The sequence below is a fragment of the Acipenser ruthenus genome, chromosome 35, assembly GCF_902713425.1.
Source record: "Acipenser ruthenus chromosome 35, fAciRut3.2 maternal haplotype, whole genome shotgun sequence".
Taxonomy (NCBI): domain Eukaryota; kingdom Metazoa; phylum Chordata; class Actinopteri; order Acipenseriformes; family Acipenseridae; genus Acipenser; species Acipenser ruthenus.
The window spans coordinates 9,468,394-9,483,659 of NC_081223.1; the positions used below are offsets into that span (position 1 = coordinate 9,468,394).

The window sequence follows — 15,266 nt, forward strand, 5'->3', positions numbered from 1 at the left end:
AGAAGAGCAACCAGAATTATCCCAGGTTTAAAAGGCATGTCGTATGCAGACAGGCTAAAAGAATTGAATCTATTCAGTCTTGAACAAAGAGACTATGCAGTGATCCGATTCAAGCATTCAAAATTCTAAAAGGTATAGACAATGTCGACCCAGGGGACTTTTTCGACCTGAAAAAAGAAACAAGGACCAGGGGTCACAAATGGAGATTAGATAAAGGGGCATTCAGAACAGAAAATAGGAGGCACTTTTTTTACACAGAGAATTGTGACGGTCTGGAACCAACTGCCCGGTAATGTTGTTGAAGCTGACACCCTGGGATCCTTCAAGAAGCTGCTTGATGAGATTCTGGGATCAATAAGCTACTAACAACCAAACGAGCAAGATGGGCCGAATGGCCTCCTCTCGTTTGTAAACTTTCTTATGTTCTTATGAGTCAGAAAATGACTAGTTTAAGGAAGCCACATCTATGAGTCAGAAAATGACACCCCAAACAGCAAAACGTCAAAAAGCTATTGTTCTTGAACAACAGCGGCCATGTTTTTAACAACAGTGGCCATGTTTTTAACAACAGCGGCCAGGTTTCCATGGAAACAGAAAAGCCAGTCTCACGCTATTTCGGTAGTGCCTCTTGGGTTTCCATGTAGTTTCCTTTTAGCCAGAGAAATTCTCCTTCCAAGTACAAACGCCCTAATTAATATTAAAACACTGCAGGCTATATTTAATGTTTCTGTCTGAGTTCCACAACTACTGATATCACACAGCTTTTTTAAACTGGGTTTCCACTACATTTCTGTGTTGAAGAACTGCAGGTGCAGCCTGCCTCATCTGGCCTCCAACAAAATGTAATACAAAAAGCACAGGAAAGAAAACGTTACACAAATACAAAGACACCTCAAGGAAGAGCTGTGCACTGTCCTGTATTATTATTATTATTATTATTATTATTATTATTATTATTATTATTATTATTATTATTATTATTATTATTTATTTCTTAGCAGACGCCCTTATCCAGGGCGACTTACAGTCGTAAACAAAAATACATTTCAAGAATCACAGTACAAGTATTAATACAATTAAGAGCAAGATGAAATACAATCACTTCGGTTCTAGCAAGTGCACATTTTTTGACTGCACATGTATTATTATGCACCTCTGTGACAGGGTAGCGTCAGGGCCCAAGCTGTTAGCGGATGGAAGAGAGACTCAGAAGAGAAACAGAAGCTGCAGTTTAAGTGCTATCGCGCAAAACACAAAAACTAACAAACAACAAATAAACAGGCACAAGGGCCAAAACAAAAGGGTTAAACAAAACGTAACAGACAGACTTCACCGTCACTTCGGGCATGTAGCCTCTACAGTCTCACACCACACCACACCACACCTATCTCCAACACTACCCTTCAGCGACATTAACTCTACTAACACCAGTGCACACCCTTTAGATACACCTGTGACTGGAGCCTAATAAATCATCATTCATTCAGTTCACAGCTCAGCCACATTCCCACATGAAATTAACCCCCTCCCTGCCGACCCAGTACCCTTCGTTCTGCATGTTTTGCAGCAAGATGATGTTCTGCTAAAACAAATCTTGCTCAGTGAATTAGGGTTAAGAGATTTTACTCTATAGGTGACAGCTCAAGCCCGCAACAATAATACAGGAGCACCAATTCCCAGCCATGATAATTGAATCCATTTCGGGATACAAACATGACTTTTTTGTCATTGGTAGCTCGCTATGATAGATGTTACTTCAGACTATTATTATTATTATTATTATTATTATTATTATTATTATTATTATTATTATTATTATTAGTTTATTTAGCAGACGCCTTTATCCAAGGCGACTTACAGAGACTAGGGTGTGTGAACTATGCATCAGCTGCAGAGTCACTTACAACTACGTCTCACCCGAAAGACGAAGCACAAGGAGGTTAAGTGACTTGCTCAGGGTCACACAGTGAGTCAGTGGCTGAGGTGGGATTTGAACTGAGGACCTCCTGGTTACAAGCCCTTTTCTTTAACCACTGGACCACACAGCCTCCTAGTGTACAATGTATTGCATCTTATTGGTAAGGGACAGAAAAGTCTAAGCTTAAAGCAATCGGCTATCGTCCGATCACCAAACACGAAGATAACAAAAGTGTAAACGGATTGAAAAAACATCTGTGCTTTGCAAAGGAGGAAGAGGAAAATTATTGAATTCTGACGATATATATTTAAATGAATACGAAATGCCTTTCAGTCTATAGCAGACAGTGATTACATCAGCTAAGTGTAACAGGTAACCCTCAAGCTTCTGAATAACACTACACCCCACCCCTAGGCCATCATCTCTGAACAATGGCTCTGTTATGATCTTATTACCCTACTTTCTGTTAGCACAGCTGTAAAACGCACCAAACACACCCTACCTTCAAGCTTGTAAAAATCCTGTATAAACATCTACTGTAACTCCATTTGTGTTTTTTCTAGACTCTTCCTCTATATACATTGAATAAAATATCTAGAGCTGATAATCACCCTGAATCCTGACTCTCTTTGAATAGTGGAGAATAAATCCACTACAGGCGCCTGCGACACGTGTTTGGTGGCTGGCGGCCATCTTGACGATTTTGCCACTTTACCACACCTGGTGTCAGGGTGGGATTGTGCCCCTAGTGAACAAAAAGGGAACTACGTTGCCTGTAAGAGACATCATAAAATGGAGCAAGTGATTCAAATGCTGGCTGAGGACCAACAACGACTGCAGATTCCAACTAAACTTAAAGATTAACTTCAAAACAAGCAAAATGGCACCCAAGCTTCAGCTATCGCAGTGCAGTGTCAATCCTTCCACTCCACTCCACTCTTTTCTGCTGCCTTCCATTGAGTTAGAGGTTATTTGATTCAACCACCACCTGGCCACATTCCACACTTTTGCCATCACTCAATTAATGAAACAATCAAACAATAAATTAGCTGGCTGTGCAAACCGTGGCCATCTTGGTTCCAGACTGTCCCTTTACCAAAATGGCCGCCCGCCATTAACCCTTCACCCCCCAGGTGCACCGCCTATCACAGAGCTCCACTATTTACTTATTGCAAAGGACTGCTTTTTTATTTGTAGTAGCTTCAGCATTTTTTTTATAACATTGCTTATAAATCAATTAAACTATACAGTATTATAATTTTGAGTCAAATGGCAACAATTCAAAAGGCTGAATGGTGTCACAAAAAATAAAACGCTGAATGAAGGGGTGTCTAAACCCCTCGTGCTGTTTGCTTGTTTGTTCCTATTTGGTCAAAGACGCTTGCAGGGCTACTTCCAACAGATCTCAGATAATAAACGGGCGGTGCATTAGGACTGGAAACAAACACACCGTCCTTCCTTAACGATGAGATCCGGCACCTTTGTGTTTACAAATTAACAAATACAAACAGTATCACAATCTGGGGGCGTGTGGAGGCTGGCTGGCTGGCTGGCTGGATCTTCAAAGCAATTCTAAACAGGACCACATATTTCTGCAGACAGAAATGCACAATACAAGCTCTCAAGCACAGTTTGGATTGTATTACCTTGGTGCACAGATTTGAATTAACTTTACAACACAAACATCACAGAGCTTGGGGAAAGTGATTGCAGCTCACAAAATACTTCCTGCTGTGCATCATGGGATCTGTAGTCCCAAAACAGCACTTAAATACAGAACAGAGGCGCTAAACTGGATGCAAGTTAATACATTTCCCAATATCCTTTACACTAATTCACACAAACAGGAAATTTGTGTTAAGTGAATTGGTATTGTAGAAGTAATTTTCAATAAGCGACTGCAAAATGAGTACTATCAGGAAATCCATCTTATCCCAGTTTGTGTTAGAGAAATGACTGTTCACTGTAACGTGCGTTTCTTTCAAAACTGCACATTTGAGACCTGTGTAGCTAATGGAAGTGCAAAACAGGTCTGATTTCTGGAATTATTTTGTGATCAGTCACCTGCAAAACACAAGACAAGCTCTGCAACATGAGGTTGTGCACTCTGGGGATTCAGAGGAATAAGCACAGCTATGGACACTGCAGTCTCTTTGCACTGCTGGGAAAGGTAATGCTTTCTGTGATGCGGTTAGGGGGCACTTTCTCAAGCCCGGTTATTAAAGAATGACGAGCTCTTCCATGCTGGGGAATCCCTCAGCTCTGACTGCTACACAATGAGCTGCAGAAGCAGTGGAGTGCCGGGTGTCAGAGAGGAGACTGGCACAGCGGAGTGCCGGGTATCAGAGAGGAGACCGGCACAGCGGAGTGCAGGGTATCAGAGAGGAGACTGGCACAGCGGAGTGCAGGGTATCAGAGAGGAGACTGGCACAGCGGAGTGCAGGGTATCAGAGAGGAGACTGGCACAGCGGAGTGCAGGGTATCAGAGAGGAGACCGGCACAGCGGAGTGCAGGGTATCAGAGAGGAGACTGGCACAGCGGAGTGCAGGGTATCAGAGAGGAGACCGGCACAGCGGAGTGCCGGGTGTCAGAGAGGAGACTGGCACAGCGGAGTGCAGGGTATCAGAGAGGAGACTGGCACAGCGGAGTGCATCAGAGAGGAGACTGGCACAGCGGAGTGCAGGGTATCAGAGAGGAGACTGGCACAGCGGAGTGCAGGGTATCAGAGAGGAGACTGGCACAGCGGAGTGCTGGGTATCAGAGAGGAGAATGGCACAGCGGAGTGCTGGGTATCAGAGAGGAGACTGGCACAGCGGAGTGCAGGGTATCAGAGAGGAGACTGGCACAGCGGAGTGCCGGGTATCAGAGAGGAGACTGGCACAGCGGAGTGCAGGGTATCAGAGAGGAGAATGGCACAGCGGAGTGCTGGGTATCAGAGAGGACACTGGCACAGCGGAGTGCAGGGTATCAGAGAGGAGACTGGCACAGCGGAGTGCCGGGTATCAGAGAGGAGACTGGCACAGCGGAGTGCAGGGTATCAGAGAGGAGAATGGCACAGCGGAGTGCTGGGTATCAGAGAGGACACTGGCACAGCGGAGTGCAGGGTATCAGAGAGGAGACTGGCACAGCGGAGTGCAGGGTATCAGAGAGGAGACTGGCACAGCAGAGTGCCGGGTATCAGAGAGGAGACTGGCACAGCGGAGTGCCGGGTATCAGAGAGGAGACTGGCACAGCAGAGCGCAGGGTATCAGAGAGGAGACTGGCACAGCGGAGTGCAGGGTATCAGAGAGGAGACTGGCACAGCGGAGTGCTGGGTATCAGAGAGGAGACTGGCACAGCGGAGTGCCGGGTATCAGAGAGGAGACTGGCACAGCGGAGTGCCGGGTATCAGAGAGGAGACTGGCACAGCGGAGTGTCGGGTATCAGAGAGGAGACTGGCACAGTGGAGTGCCGGGTATCAGAGAGGAGACTGGGAAGCTAGTCATAGAGCTTGCTTTTCAAATGCATATATTCTTACACACCCAGTCAAGGACACATCAAAATCAGATTAGCAGTTCCTACAATACAGCCAACCTACAGCCCTGTGCTTTCTTTCTTTCCTTAACCACTGAAACCCACTGCCTTCCACGCTGCAGCCCAGTGCTTGCTTTCTCTTTCTTTCTTTTTCTTTCTTTCTTTCTTTCTCTCTCTAATTGTTCTCTTGTCTAGTAGTTTAAGTGCTGAAGCACACACATGCCATCTTTAGTCCCGTGGGGAGCTCTGGTTATGAAACGACTCACATGCCAGCACTGCCTGCCCAAAGAGGAGGGCTGGGCTGGGCTGCTAATTTGATGACTAACTCTTCCCAGCAAGCTGAATGCCAAAGCAAAGCACACACAAGGAACTGGCTGCTTTCAGCTACTTCTCCTTTTAGGTAAAATCTGTTAAAGCTTAAAGTTGCACTGATTCATTTTTTTCCTACCCCAATTTTGAATGTCCAATTACCCTCCCTCACTGCAGCAACTCCCCCCAAGAGAGCTGAATGTCGGGGGGGGTCCTCTGATCCCCAAGCCAGTCGCTTCTTCACTGCCAGGAGCTCCACAGCGGTTGTGAGCTACCGCCCCCTGGAGGGTCAGTGAGGAGAAACAGTCCCAGTTTGCCTCCCTAACCCAGTGCTAGAGCCAATACTCCTTGTAGAATCCCCAGTGAAGAATTTGACACAGCCAGAAACCTGCGCTCCAGACTATGACTCCCCCTGCACACCACGCGGCCATGCCTTTACCAGGGGAGACCCTCTGGGACCCCTGTGCTCCCCTGACTGTGTGACTCCCCCCTGCACACCACGCGGCTGTGCCTTTACCAGGGGAGACCATCTGGGACCCCTGTGCTCCTCGGACTGTGTGACTCCCCCTGCACACCATGCGGCCGTGCCTTTACCAGGGGAGACCCTCGGGGATCCCTGTGCTCCTGACTGTGTGACTCCCCATGCACACCACACGGCTGTGCCTTTACCAGCGGAGATCCTCTGGGACCCCTGTGCTCCCCTGACTGTGTGACTCCCCCTGCACACCATGCGGCCGTGCCTTTACCAGGGGAGACCCTCGGGGACCCCTGTGCTCCTGACTGTGTGTCTCCCCCTGCACACCATGCGGCCGTGCCTTTACCAGGGGAGACCCTCGGGGACCCCTGTGCTCCTCGGACTGTGTGACTCCCCCTGCACACCATGCGGCCGTGCCTTTACCAGGGGAGACCCTCTGGGACCCCTGTGCTCCCCTGACTGTGTGTCTCCCCCTGCACACCACACGGCCGTGCCTTTACCAGGGGAGACCCTCTGGGACCCCTGTGCTCCCCTGACTGTGTGTCTCCCCCTGCACACCATGCGGCCGTGCCTTTACCAGGGGAGACCCTCGGGGACCCCTGTGCTCCTGACTGTGTGACTCCCCCTGCACACCACACGGCCGTGCCTTTACCAGGGGAGACCCTCTGGGACCCCTGTGCTCCTGACTGTGTGACTCCCCCCTGCACACCACGCGGCCGTGCCTTTACCAGGGGAGACCTCTAGGACTGTGGTGTATTTTGTGGCTCCACAGATTTGATCCAACTCTTTTGGTGGCAGTATCAAACTGTAAGGAGATTCATACTGAGGCAGAATGAAGTTGGTGCAGCAGCGGTTAGATCAACAATCATGTTCTGCCTTTAGCTTCAGTACCAGTTTTCGCTGCTCTCCTGATTATAAGAATGAAGAAAGCCAGTTGCTAGGTGTGGTTGTGATTACCATGGTTACTGCATGAACACGCAGTGAGTAGCAGATGGAGGAGGGGGAAGTTTTAAAGCTTGAATATCCTCTGTAATATTCTTGAAATGCATAGCACAAATGACCATGTTCATATTCATTGATGCAAAGAAAGCCAATGCATAGAGGAGTTCTGAAATCAGTACCACCCACTGTACTCTTTAACTTTCCTGTCTTTAATGATGATGTTCCTTTGCTCAACAGAGATTTCTTTACTATAATATGGTACGAATTATATTGCTCAATAATTCAAACATGTAAGAATATTCATTCAAATGTTTTAAAGAATATGTGAACATGAAAACCGATGTTCATGCCAGCAATACTTGATGAACCTGTATCTAGAGAGCTGCTTCTCTGCGTGGGATGAAACTTGTGGAGGGCATTTTTAGCACAGGGCATGTGGATTCTTTGTTCTGCACATCATGGTGATTTTCTGCTTCATGTTACTCAGAGCTCTAATTTAGTTACAGCGGGACAGCTTGGCATACACAGCACTGGAATTCTAAAAGGACTTCCTGTGTTACTCACTCCTGTCTAAACTGTTAAAACAGGCCACACCTAGCAACCAGCAGTGTCAACGCAGCACCCTCACAGTGATGTCTACCCATTGCAACAAGGGGATCCCAGTCTGAAACACACTCAGCACCCTCACAGTGATGACTACCCATCTGACCAATTTAGCCAATGGGTGTGTTCACGGAGATCATTCTTAGAAGATCATTGGCTAAACTGGTCAGATTCTGCACAGAATGATCTCCTTGAACACACCCAGTGAGTCAGAGGCTGAGCTGTGATTTATAACTGGGAATCTACTGGTAATTTCTCTAACCACTGGACCACCAACCTTCCTAAACTTACATGTCTTTAAGAAGCGTAACTAATTATCTATATGTCAATTTAGAGTTTGTCAACAGCTTGTTTATTTATAATGAAACCTGCTAAGGTTTAATCCCCCGCGTTATTGAGAGCAATCTGCGGTGCGTGGAGGCAAGAGCGCTTATTTAGATCCTTTAGCTAGATCTCTACCGCCACCCTGTGGCCATACAGAGTACGGCACTTTAATTGTAATATAGTGTACCTAGCATGGATATCTGATGAGTTTTCAAAATAAAGACTGCTTGCTTTGGGTTTAAACCTTTAAGATACAAATATATGGCAACACGTTTACAAATCAAACGAATTGTTATTTAAACAATCATTCTGAATCCGAATGAACTAAATGGAAAGTACGATGATTCCCCGTATATTGTATCTGAACCACTCGTCCCACAGCAGGACCGGCTGCGTCATGATTCACATTTCTAGAAGGAAAGCGACGTTCATTTTTTAAGGGATTTTATTTTTTTATTTTTTATGCGACAACAAATGTACAATGTTTGGCGACAGAGTTCTGTCTCGTGTTCTGAGGGGGCGCTCACACAATAACATAAAAAGATAAATACAAATAATAATAAAAAAAAAAACAAACGCGGCCTAATATGAATTTTTGCGAGGGCCACCACTGCTATCTAACTTTGAGGTTTAATTTAACTTTAAGAGACTAAAACAGCATCGGTATCACAACAAACAAAACACCATGTTTATGTTCGTGTATTGACAGGTTTAATGATATATTTGCTGGTTTCCCACACAGGCGAAGATTACTAGACCCTTATGAAAATGGAGGGTTTGTTTTTGGTCGCCACTTCGTTCTGGAAATAGACGTGCTATTCGTTTTATAACCTGATAAACGCAGCGCCGGTCCTTAAAGCAGGAGATAACGGTGTATTTATTTACCTGAAGTGGATATTTTGGTTGTCACCGAGCTCTGAAGACGAGGACAGTGCGTGTTGTCTGGGGAGGTGTTCCCATTTTCAGGGGGAGGGACAAAAGCTAATTAACCCGCCGTTTAACATCACCTGAGTAAGAAGCGCTCCTCGAAACCGCACTCCTCCGCTGATCATAGAGCCGAGCGAGCGCTTTATTTAGTCCCAAAGTTACACACCAAACAGTACAATCAATAATGTGTCCTTTAAAGTTACAATATGCACTTTTAATACAAAAATAGTCCCGTGGAGTCTGCTGACTATCTTCAGGGCAGAAGCCATCCATGAAAACTTATTTATTTATTTCTTAGCAAACGCCCTTATCCAGGGCGACTTACAATTGTTACAACATATCACATTTTACAGATATCACATTATTTTTTACATACAATTACCCATTTATACAGTTGGGTTATTACTGGAGCACTCTAGGTAAAGTACCTTGCTCAAGGGTACAGCAGCAGTGTCCCCCACTGGGGATTGAACCCACGACCCTCCGGTCAAGATTCCAGAGCCCCTAACCACTACTCCACACTGCTGCTCCCACAGGCGCTTAAGCAAGGTGGAACAGAGCGTAAATAAAAAATTATGATTTCAACGGATGCCTCATAGCTGGATACGGCCTTGATCGTAGATGAAAAATAAAGATATCTGGGCTATGTAAATGGTACGGTACTTTTCCCCGTATTTATTGTACTATATGGAGGAATTGCAGTTGGAAGTCGCAAACCTGTGATTCTGACCCAGCAAGCACGCTGGCATTTAAACCAGACAATGTCCTAATTTGAGGACAGGCTAAATGTTTTAAAGCATTTTAACCTGGGATCTCCCTGTTGGTTTTTCTCTTTAACTATATTGTTATGATAACTTACTCCCATTTTGTTAACTGCAAAAAAAAAAAGTCTCATGTAATGTATCAAATGACATCAATACAGCTTGTGTGCTGATGTTTCTCAAAGAAAAAAATGATTTGGTGTCTGGTTCGGGTTTAGTTTTAAATAAATGGGACACTTCTGGGAAATAATGAAATGCACATACCGTATTTAAACAGCGAGCTCTTACATTCCATGATATATAATTACCTGTTTCGTGTATTCGTATGTGTAATATCTATCATGTTCCATTGTTGCTTCTGCTTAGATTTTGTTTTTTTGTTTTTTGTTTATCATTTTGCTTTCTAGCAACAAATTCCTTGGAAATATGTTTGAAAAATGACAGCTGCGGTGCGTGCTGCTTTTATTTAGGTCTCCTCGAGCTGACTTTGTATTATTAGAGGGTTCAATTTACTCACTTGAAGTTGTCAAAGTTGCAACCCGCTTACCGACCCGAATGACCGATGGTCCAACGCGGTTCCCTGACAAGCCACTCGTGGGGTGCATGGACCGGTATGGGTCCCTGAAGCGCCACGGCAAGGGGAAGCATCTCAAGCCGGTTTTCTCGCCTCTTCTGGTGGGAGGGTAAAGGCCAGTGCAGCCCCCCTCCCGCCAGGCTTGATCGGTGTAGATGGATTCCAAGTCAAGCCTCCTGGATGAAAGGCATTTGGGGGATTCATATGGATTGAAGGGGAAATCAAAGACAAAATAAAAACATAAAACAGGCGAGGCTTTTTCTATTGTATTTTAAACTAGAAAAGTAAACCTGTTTGTCTCCCTTGTTTGTAAACTGAGAGCAACCGCAAAACGGGCAGTTGCAATTCTAACTCCGAGAAGAACCAATATGAAAAATACCAGGGGACGGGACCACGGGACTTCTTAATCTGGCATGTCATTGATAAAACCGCGTGTATTCGCAGTATTGTTTTGTTCTATAGTGTTATATTATATTCCCGGAATGTTTCATCAACGGTGGAGTGAGAGAAGCGGGAGGGTGTCATCACACGGAACAGCGGGCGGAGCTGCGCGCACAGCGCGATGATCTCATTGCCCAGAACAGCACGATGAAGTCATCTTTTCCGGATCCCGGTTCCCGGAGGACCGGGGCGCTCCCCTCCTCTGCAATCAGCGCGCACCTGAACGCGTGAGTAACCGTTAAACACCTTCCGAGCCCGGGGAGCGAGGCGTGGGTTTACACAGCAGGCCAGATCGCTCTGTCAGCAGCGCAGCGCAGCTAGTGCATACGGACAAAAAAATAGGAACACCTGCCATAGCATTGTCAATAGGGTGTAGTCCACGGACTGCCCGCGTGCTGGCGAGACTGCAAGGTGTTTATTCCACAGGTGCCCATTCGTATTTTTTTTTCTTTTTAAAAATAATTGAGGGCGTCCAATTATTATTTTTTTTTAACCCTTTTTTGAAATTGGAGGAACAACTCGCTATATCAGGGGTGCAAATCGTTTTGAAAGTTTAGCAACAGAGAACACGTTTTAACGGACAACCTACGTCCTCGGTGTCAAATCAAGCACCTCGTTTCACCCGCCGAACCGAGGCAGCAACAGCGAGTACTCCGCTCTGCAGGACCGGTCTGTCTAGTCTCTGAACAGCAGGGGTCGCTGAAGAGACAAGTAGTGAACTATCCCTCACTGACGTCCCTTATCTGTGGGAGGCCCAAACAGCGTGGCTACGGAAGCACCTGACAACCGAACACTGCAAGAGACCTCCTCCTATGATGAGGACTTTTGTAATAACATTTTCTGTCTTTCCTGCTTTCACCTGAAGAAGAGACCTTTGAGGTCTGAAAGGTTGTGATTAATTATTGTTTAGTTAGTCCAATAAAAGGGATCGCCTCTCCTTCTCTTTGTCTACTGTCTATCCAACATATCAGTGAGCCGACGGTGTGGGATAAGAACAGATGAAATTCTAGAACGAGAGGCGGCCATTCGGCCCACCTGAATGGTCAACAAACGTCTTACAGAGTTTTCTGCTGACGTTTGCTGAATTAATGGGCATTAGGGTTCATGTGGGAATGCGAAGGGTTAATCCAGCTAGCCACTTTGGCGACACTGATTGTGCGGCACAGCTTACCCTCCCCAAGGGGGAATTATATAATTGGTCCCCTGTGATTCCGTCTAGACAATGATTATGTACACCTGAATTGCCCACTACATGACATCATCTTTGACAAACCCCTCCCACAACAAAAGAGGGGTGGGGTCTTAAAGATACAGGCACCATACCGAATCATCATATTGACTGGGTTTAAAAGTAATACATACTAATATTGAATTCCTTGCCTGATTAAAATCGTATTATGTGAGTTCTCTTTTATTTATTATTCACTGAATTCAGGAGGTGCTCTTCAGTTCTAATTGTAGACATGTGTAACAGGCTAGATCAGCCAGAGTGTCTTTCTATTAGAAACACCAGCGCCACCTAGTGCGCAGCTGTGTATTGCAAGCAATACAACAGAAAACGTGTTTCCAAATGAGCTGTTCACTAGATGACGCTGTGTTTTAGTTCTACTTTGGCTGATCGGTCTAGTTCACTTATATTTAGGCAGGACTAAAGAGCAGCGACATAAAAAAAAATGATATAAAAAATGGTGTGCTTGATTGATTGCAATAAGAGCCACTGAGAATGATGCAAACATCAGAATGATTTCTCTGCTTCTTAACGGTTTATCTTGCACATATTAATACCACCCCTGTATTAAGGCCACCATCAACAGACCAGCATGGTTAAAACCAGCCATTTCAAAACAACTATCTCGCTTTCCTACTTCCACCTGAAGAAGAGACCTTGTGATTGAATCATTGTTTATTAGTCCAATAAAATTGATCAATCTCCTTCTCTTTGTCTAGAAAACTCTCTGAAACCGCAATGTAATTCTACATGCATCCAGTAGGAAGGCTTCCTTCTGCTAATTATTAGGAGCATTAGCATGTCTAGGCTTCCCTGTATCAGGAGCATTCGCATGTCCAGGATTCCCTATATTAGGATGTCCAGGCTTCTAACTAACATTAACAGAGAAGCTCAGAGAACACACAGGTTATCAAACAGCTCAGAAATACAAGATTAGAAACTGTGTGTACAGTTTCCAAGCCCCCAAGATATGGCCTTCAATAACCAACCTGTTGTCATGTGAAAAAAATACAGCTATTCATCACTGCATTGTGATGATCTCATCGCTGCAGAGAACGGTGACATCATGCTTTAGCGTACAGTAGCCATGCATGCTTTGCAAGATGATACATTTGAATATAATGTCTTCACTCTGTCATGTGACATTGGATATTAGAATGGGGTGACAGCCTGTGAATAACGTCTCGCTAAGACTGTAGGGGGTTATGAGATCATCTGGGGACACCACATGATGCGCACTTCCTTCTGCTGTCCATAGGGGGCACTGTGCATCCCTAATGTATGTTAAGTACCATTGCTTTCATCAGCAAGGAGCTTCTAATGATCTTTCATAGTATTGTGTTCCTGCCCCCTTGTATGTGTATGAGTGTTGTAATCATTCAGAGTTCTTCTTATTGCAATTATCCAAACACTGGGGTTTTAAAATCTGTCCGATTAATGAAGTTCAGGAGCTGCTTTTCAGTTCTACTTTTTTTGCCACAGACATGTGTAATGTAGGCTAGATCAGCCAACGTGTCCTTATATTAGTAAGAGCCAGCACCATCTAGTGCACAACTAGTGTGTTGCCAGCAAAACAAAAGGAAGCCTGATCCAAGTTACAAGCAACTTTACAGCTTCCAATGAGTTATTATGAAATTTAAGCATTTTGATTGGTTGCCATCCATTCACTCAGGCACTCTGTGAAGTTTCAAGATAGTTTGTGCGCAATATATGCAACTAGAGCAATGCTGAAATATGATTGGCCCACGAGCACCGTGCATCCTGGTCAATCCCTAACCATGTGTACCAAGTCTCAGAACTCTGCGATAAGTGGTTTCCGACAAGAAGACGTTTGTAAATTGTTCAAAATTTGTCGTAAAATTCAATATGGCTGCCAAACCATGTGACCAATCGCATTCATTCAGCAGTGGACATTAGTTTCCATCGGCGTCTACAACTCTGTGAAATTTCAAGAGTTTTCGTGCAACGGTTTTCATTTTATGCAACTTTTAAGGTTTTGTTGGCGGAAAGAATAATAATAATAATAATAATAATAATAATAATAATAATAATAATAATAATAATAATAATAACACCGTGTAACAATTTTTTTTTTTTTTCAAAATTTCAAAATATCACTGTCCTGGTCACAAAAGCAAAGTTTGTGGGGAATAATAGCCATTTTCTATACTTTTGAGGCATAAGCAATTAGGAAATAACACCTACTACCCAGGAACAAAAATTGTGTTACATAGTGTAATAATAATAATAATAATAATAACAGTATCCATGTGTCTACATTTCCGATTCTACCACTACTACGACTAATATAATAAGAGCGTGTTTTTATTTTCGGGACGGTCCCAGCACGCAGGGGGGGCGGGTGGGCGTGGTCTCCTCAGCACAGTCGCACCCCGAGAAGCTCAGAAGCCGCCCGCGCGCAGCGAGCTTGTTCTTTGTTCGAGTCGGGACTGTGCATGTGCACGTGCAGTGCTGGCGCTGGGTGTCGGGTTACGAGAAACGGGATGGATGTGGATTGGGAAGAGGGGGGGGGGGGGCTGACTGCTGCAAATGAGCTGCAAACAGATTGTCTAACAAACTGCTGCCTTAAACCCGCCCCCTCCTGCAAAACGTCTTCGACAGCATCGCTCTGTATCCAGAATATCACAAAGCGACGAGGGCGGGGCGGGGCTGCTGAATGTTCAAATACATGACAGTTGAAATCACTTTTTTTTTTAAAATGTTGCCACTTTCCAAACTAGCAGACGTGGAGAAAACGACCCCCCTCATCTGCATTTCCTTCCTGGATAAGGGGGGGGGGGGCGAGGGAGAGTACAGGGTTCACATTCAGTAGAATGTGCTTATATGTTCTGTATGGTGTGTTCTCTTCCTAACAAAGGCACAGCTTGCGTGATAAGTGCGAGCGCTTAAGTTTGAAACCCAGCTGACCCCCCGTGTTATTTCATGTTTAGTGTTGTTGTCTATTTATTATTGTTTTATTTAGCAGACGCCTTTATCCGTGGCGACTTACAGAGACTCGGGTGTGTGAACTGTGCATCAGCTGCAGAGTCACTTACAATTACATCTCACCCAAAAGACGGAGCACAAGGAGGTTAAGTGACTTGCTCAGGGTCACACAATGAGTCAGTGGCTGAGGTGGGATTTGAACCGGGGACCTCCTGGTTACAAGACCTTTTCTTTAACCACTGGACCACACAGCCTCCTCCTTATTTGTGGACCAGCGTGGCAGTCTGTGCCCTAGCTATCTGGGA

General features: G+C 45.1%; 1 protein-coding gene across 1 annotated transcript in view; it reads right to left on the bottom strand.

The window, feature by feature from the left end:
* Positions 1 to 9,109, bottom strand: part of LOC117395483 (lamin-A) — a 49,196-nt gene extending 40,087 nt beyond the window's left edge. The window contains exon 1 of the mRNA XM_033994410.3: positions 8,970 to 9,109. The gene's annotated coding sequence lies outside the window, so the exon portion shown is untranslated. The remainder of the gene's footprint in view (positions 1 to 8,969) is intronic.
* Positions 9,110 to 15,266: the final 6,157 nt, after the last annotated feature.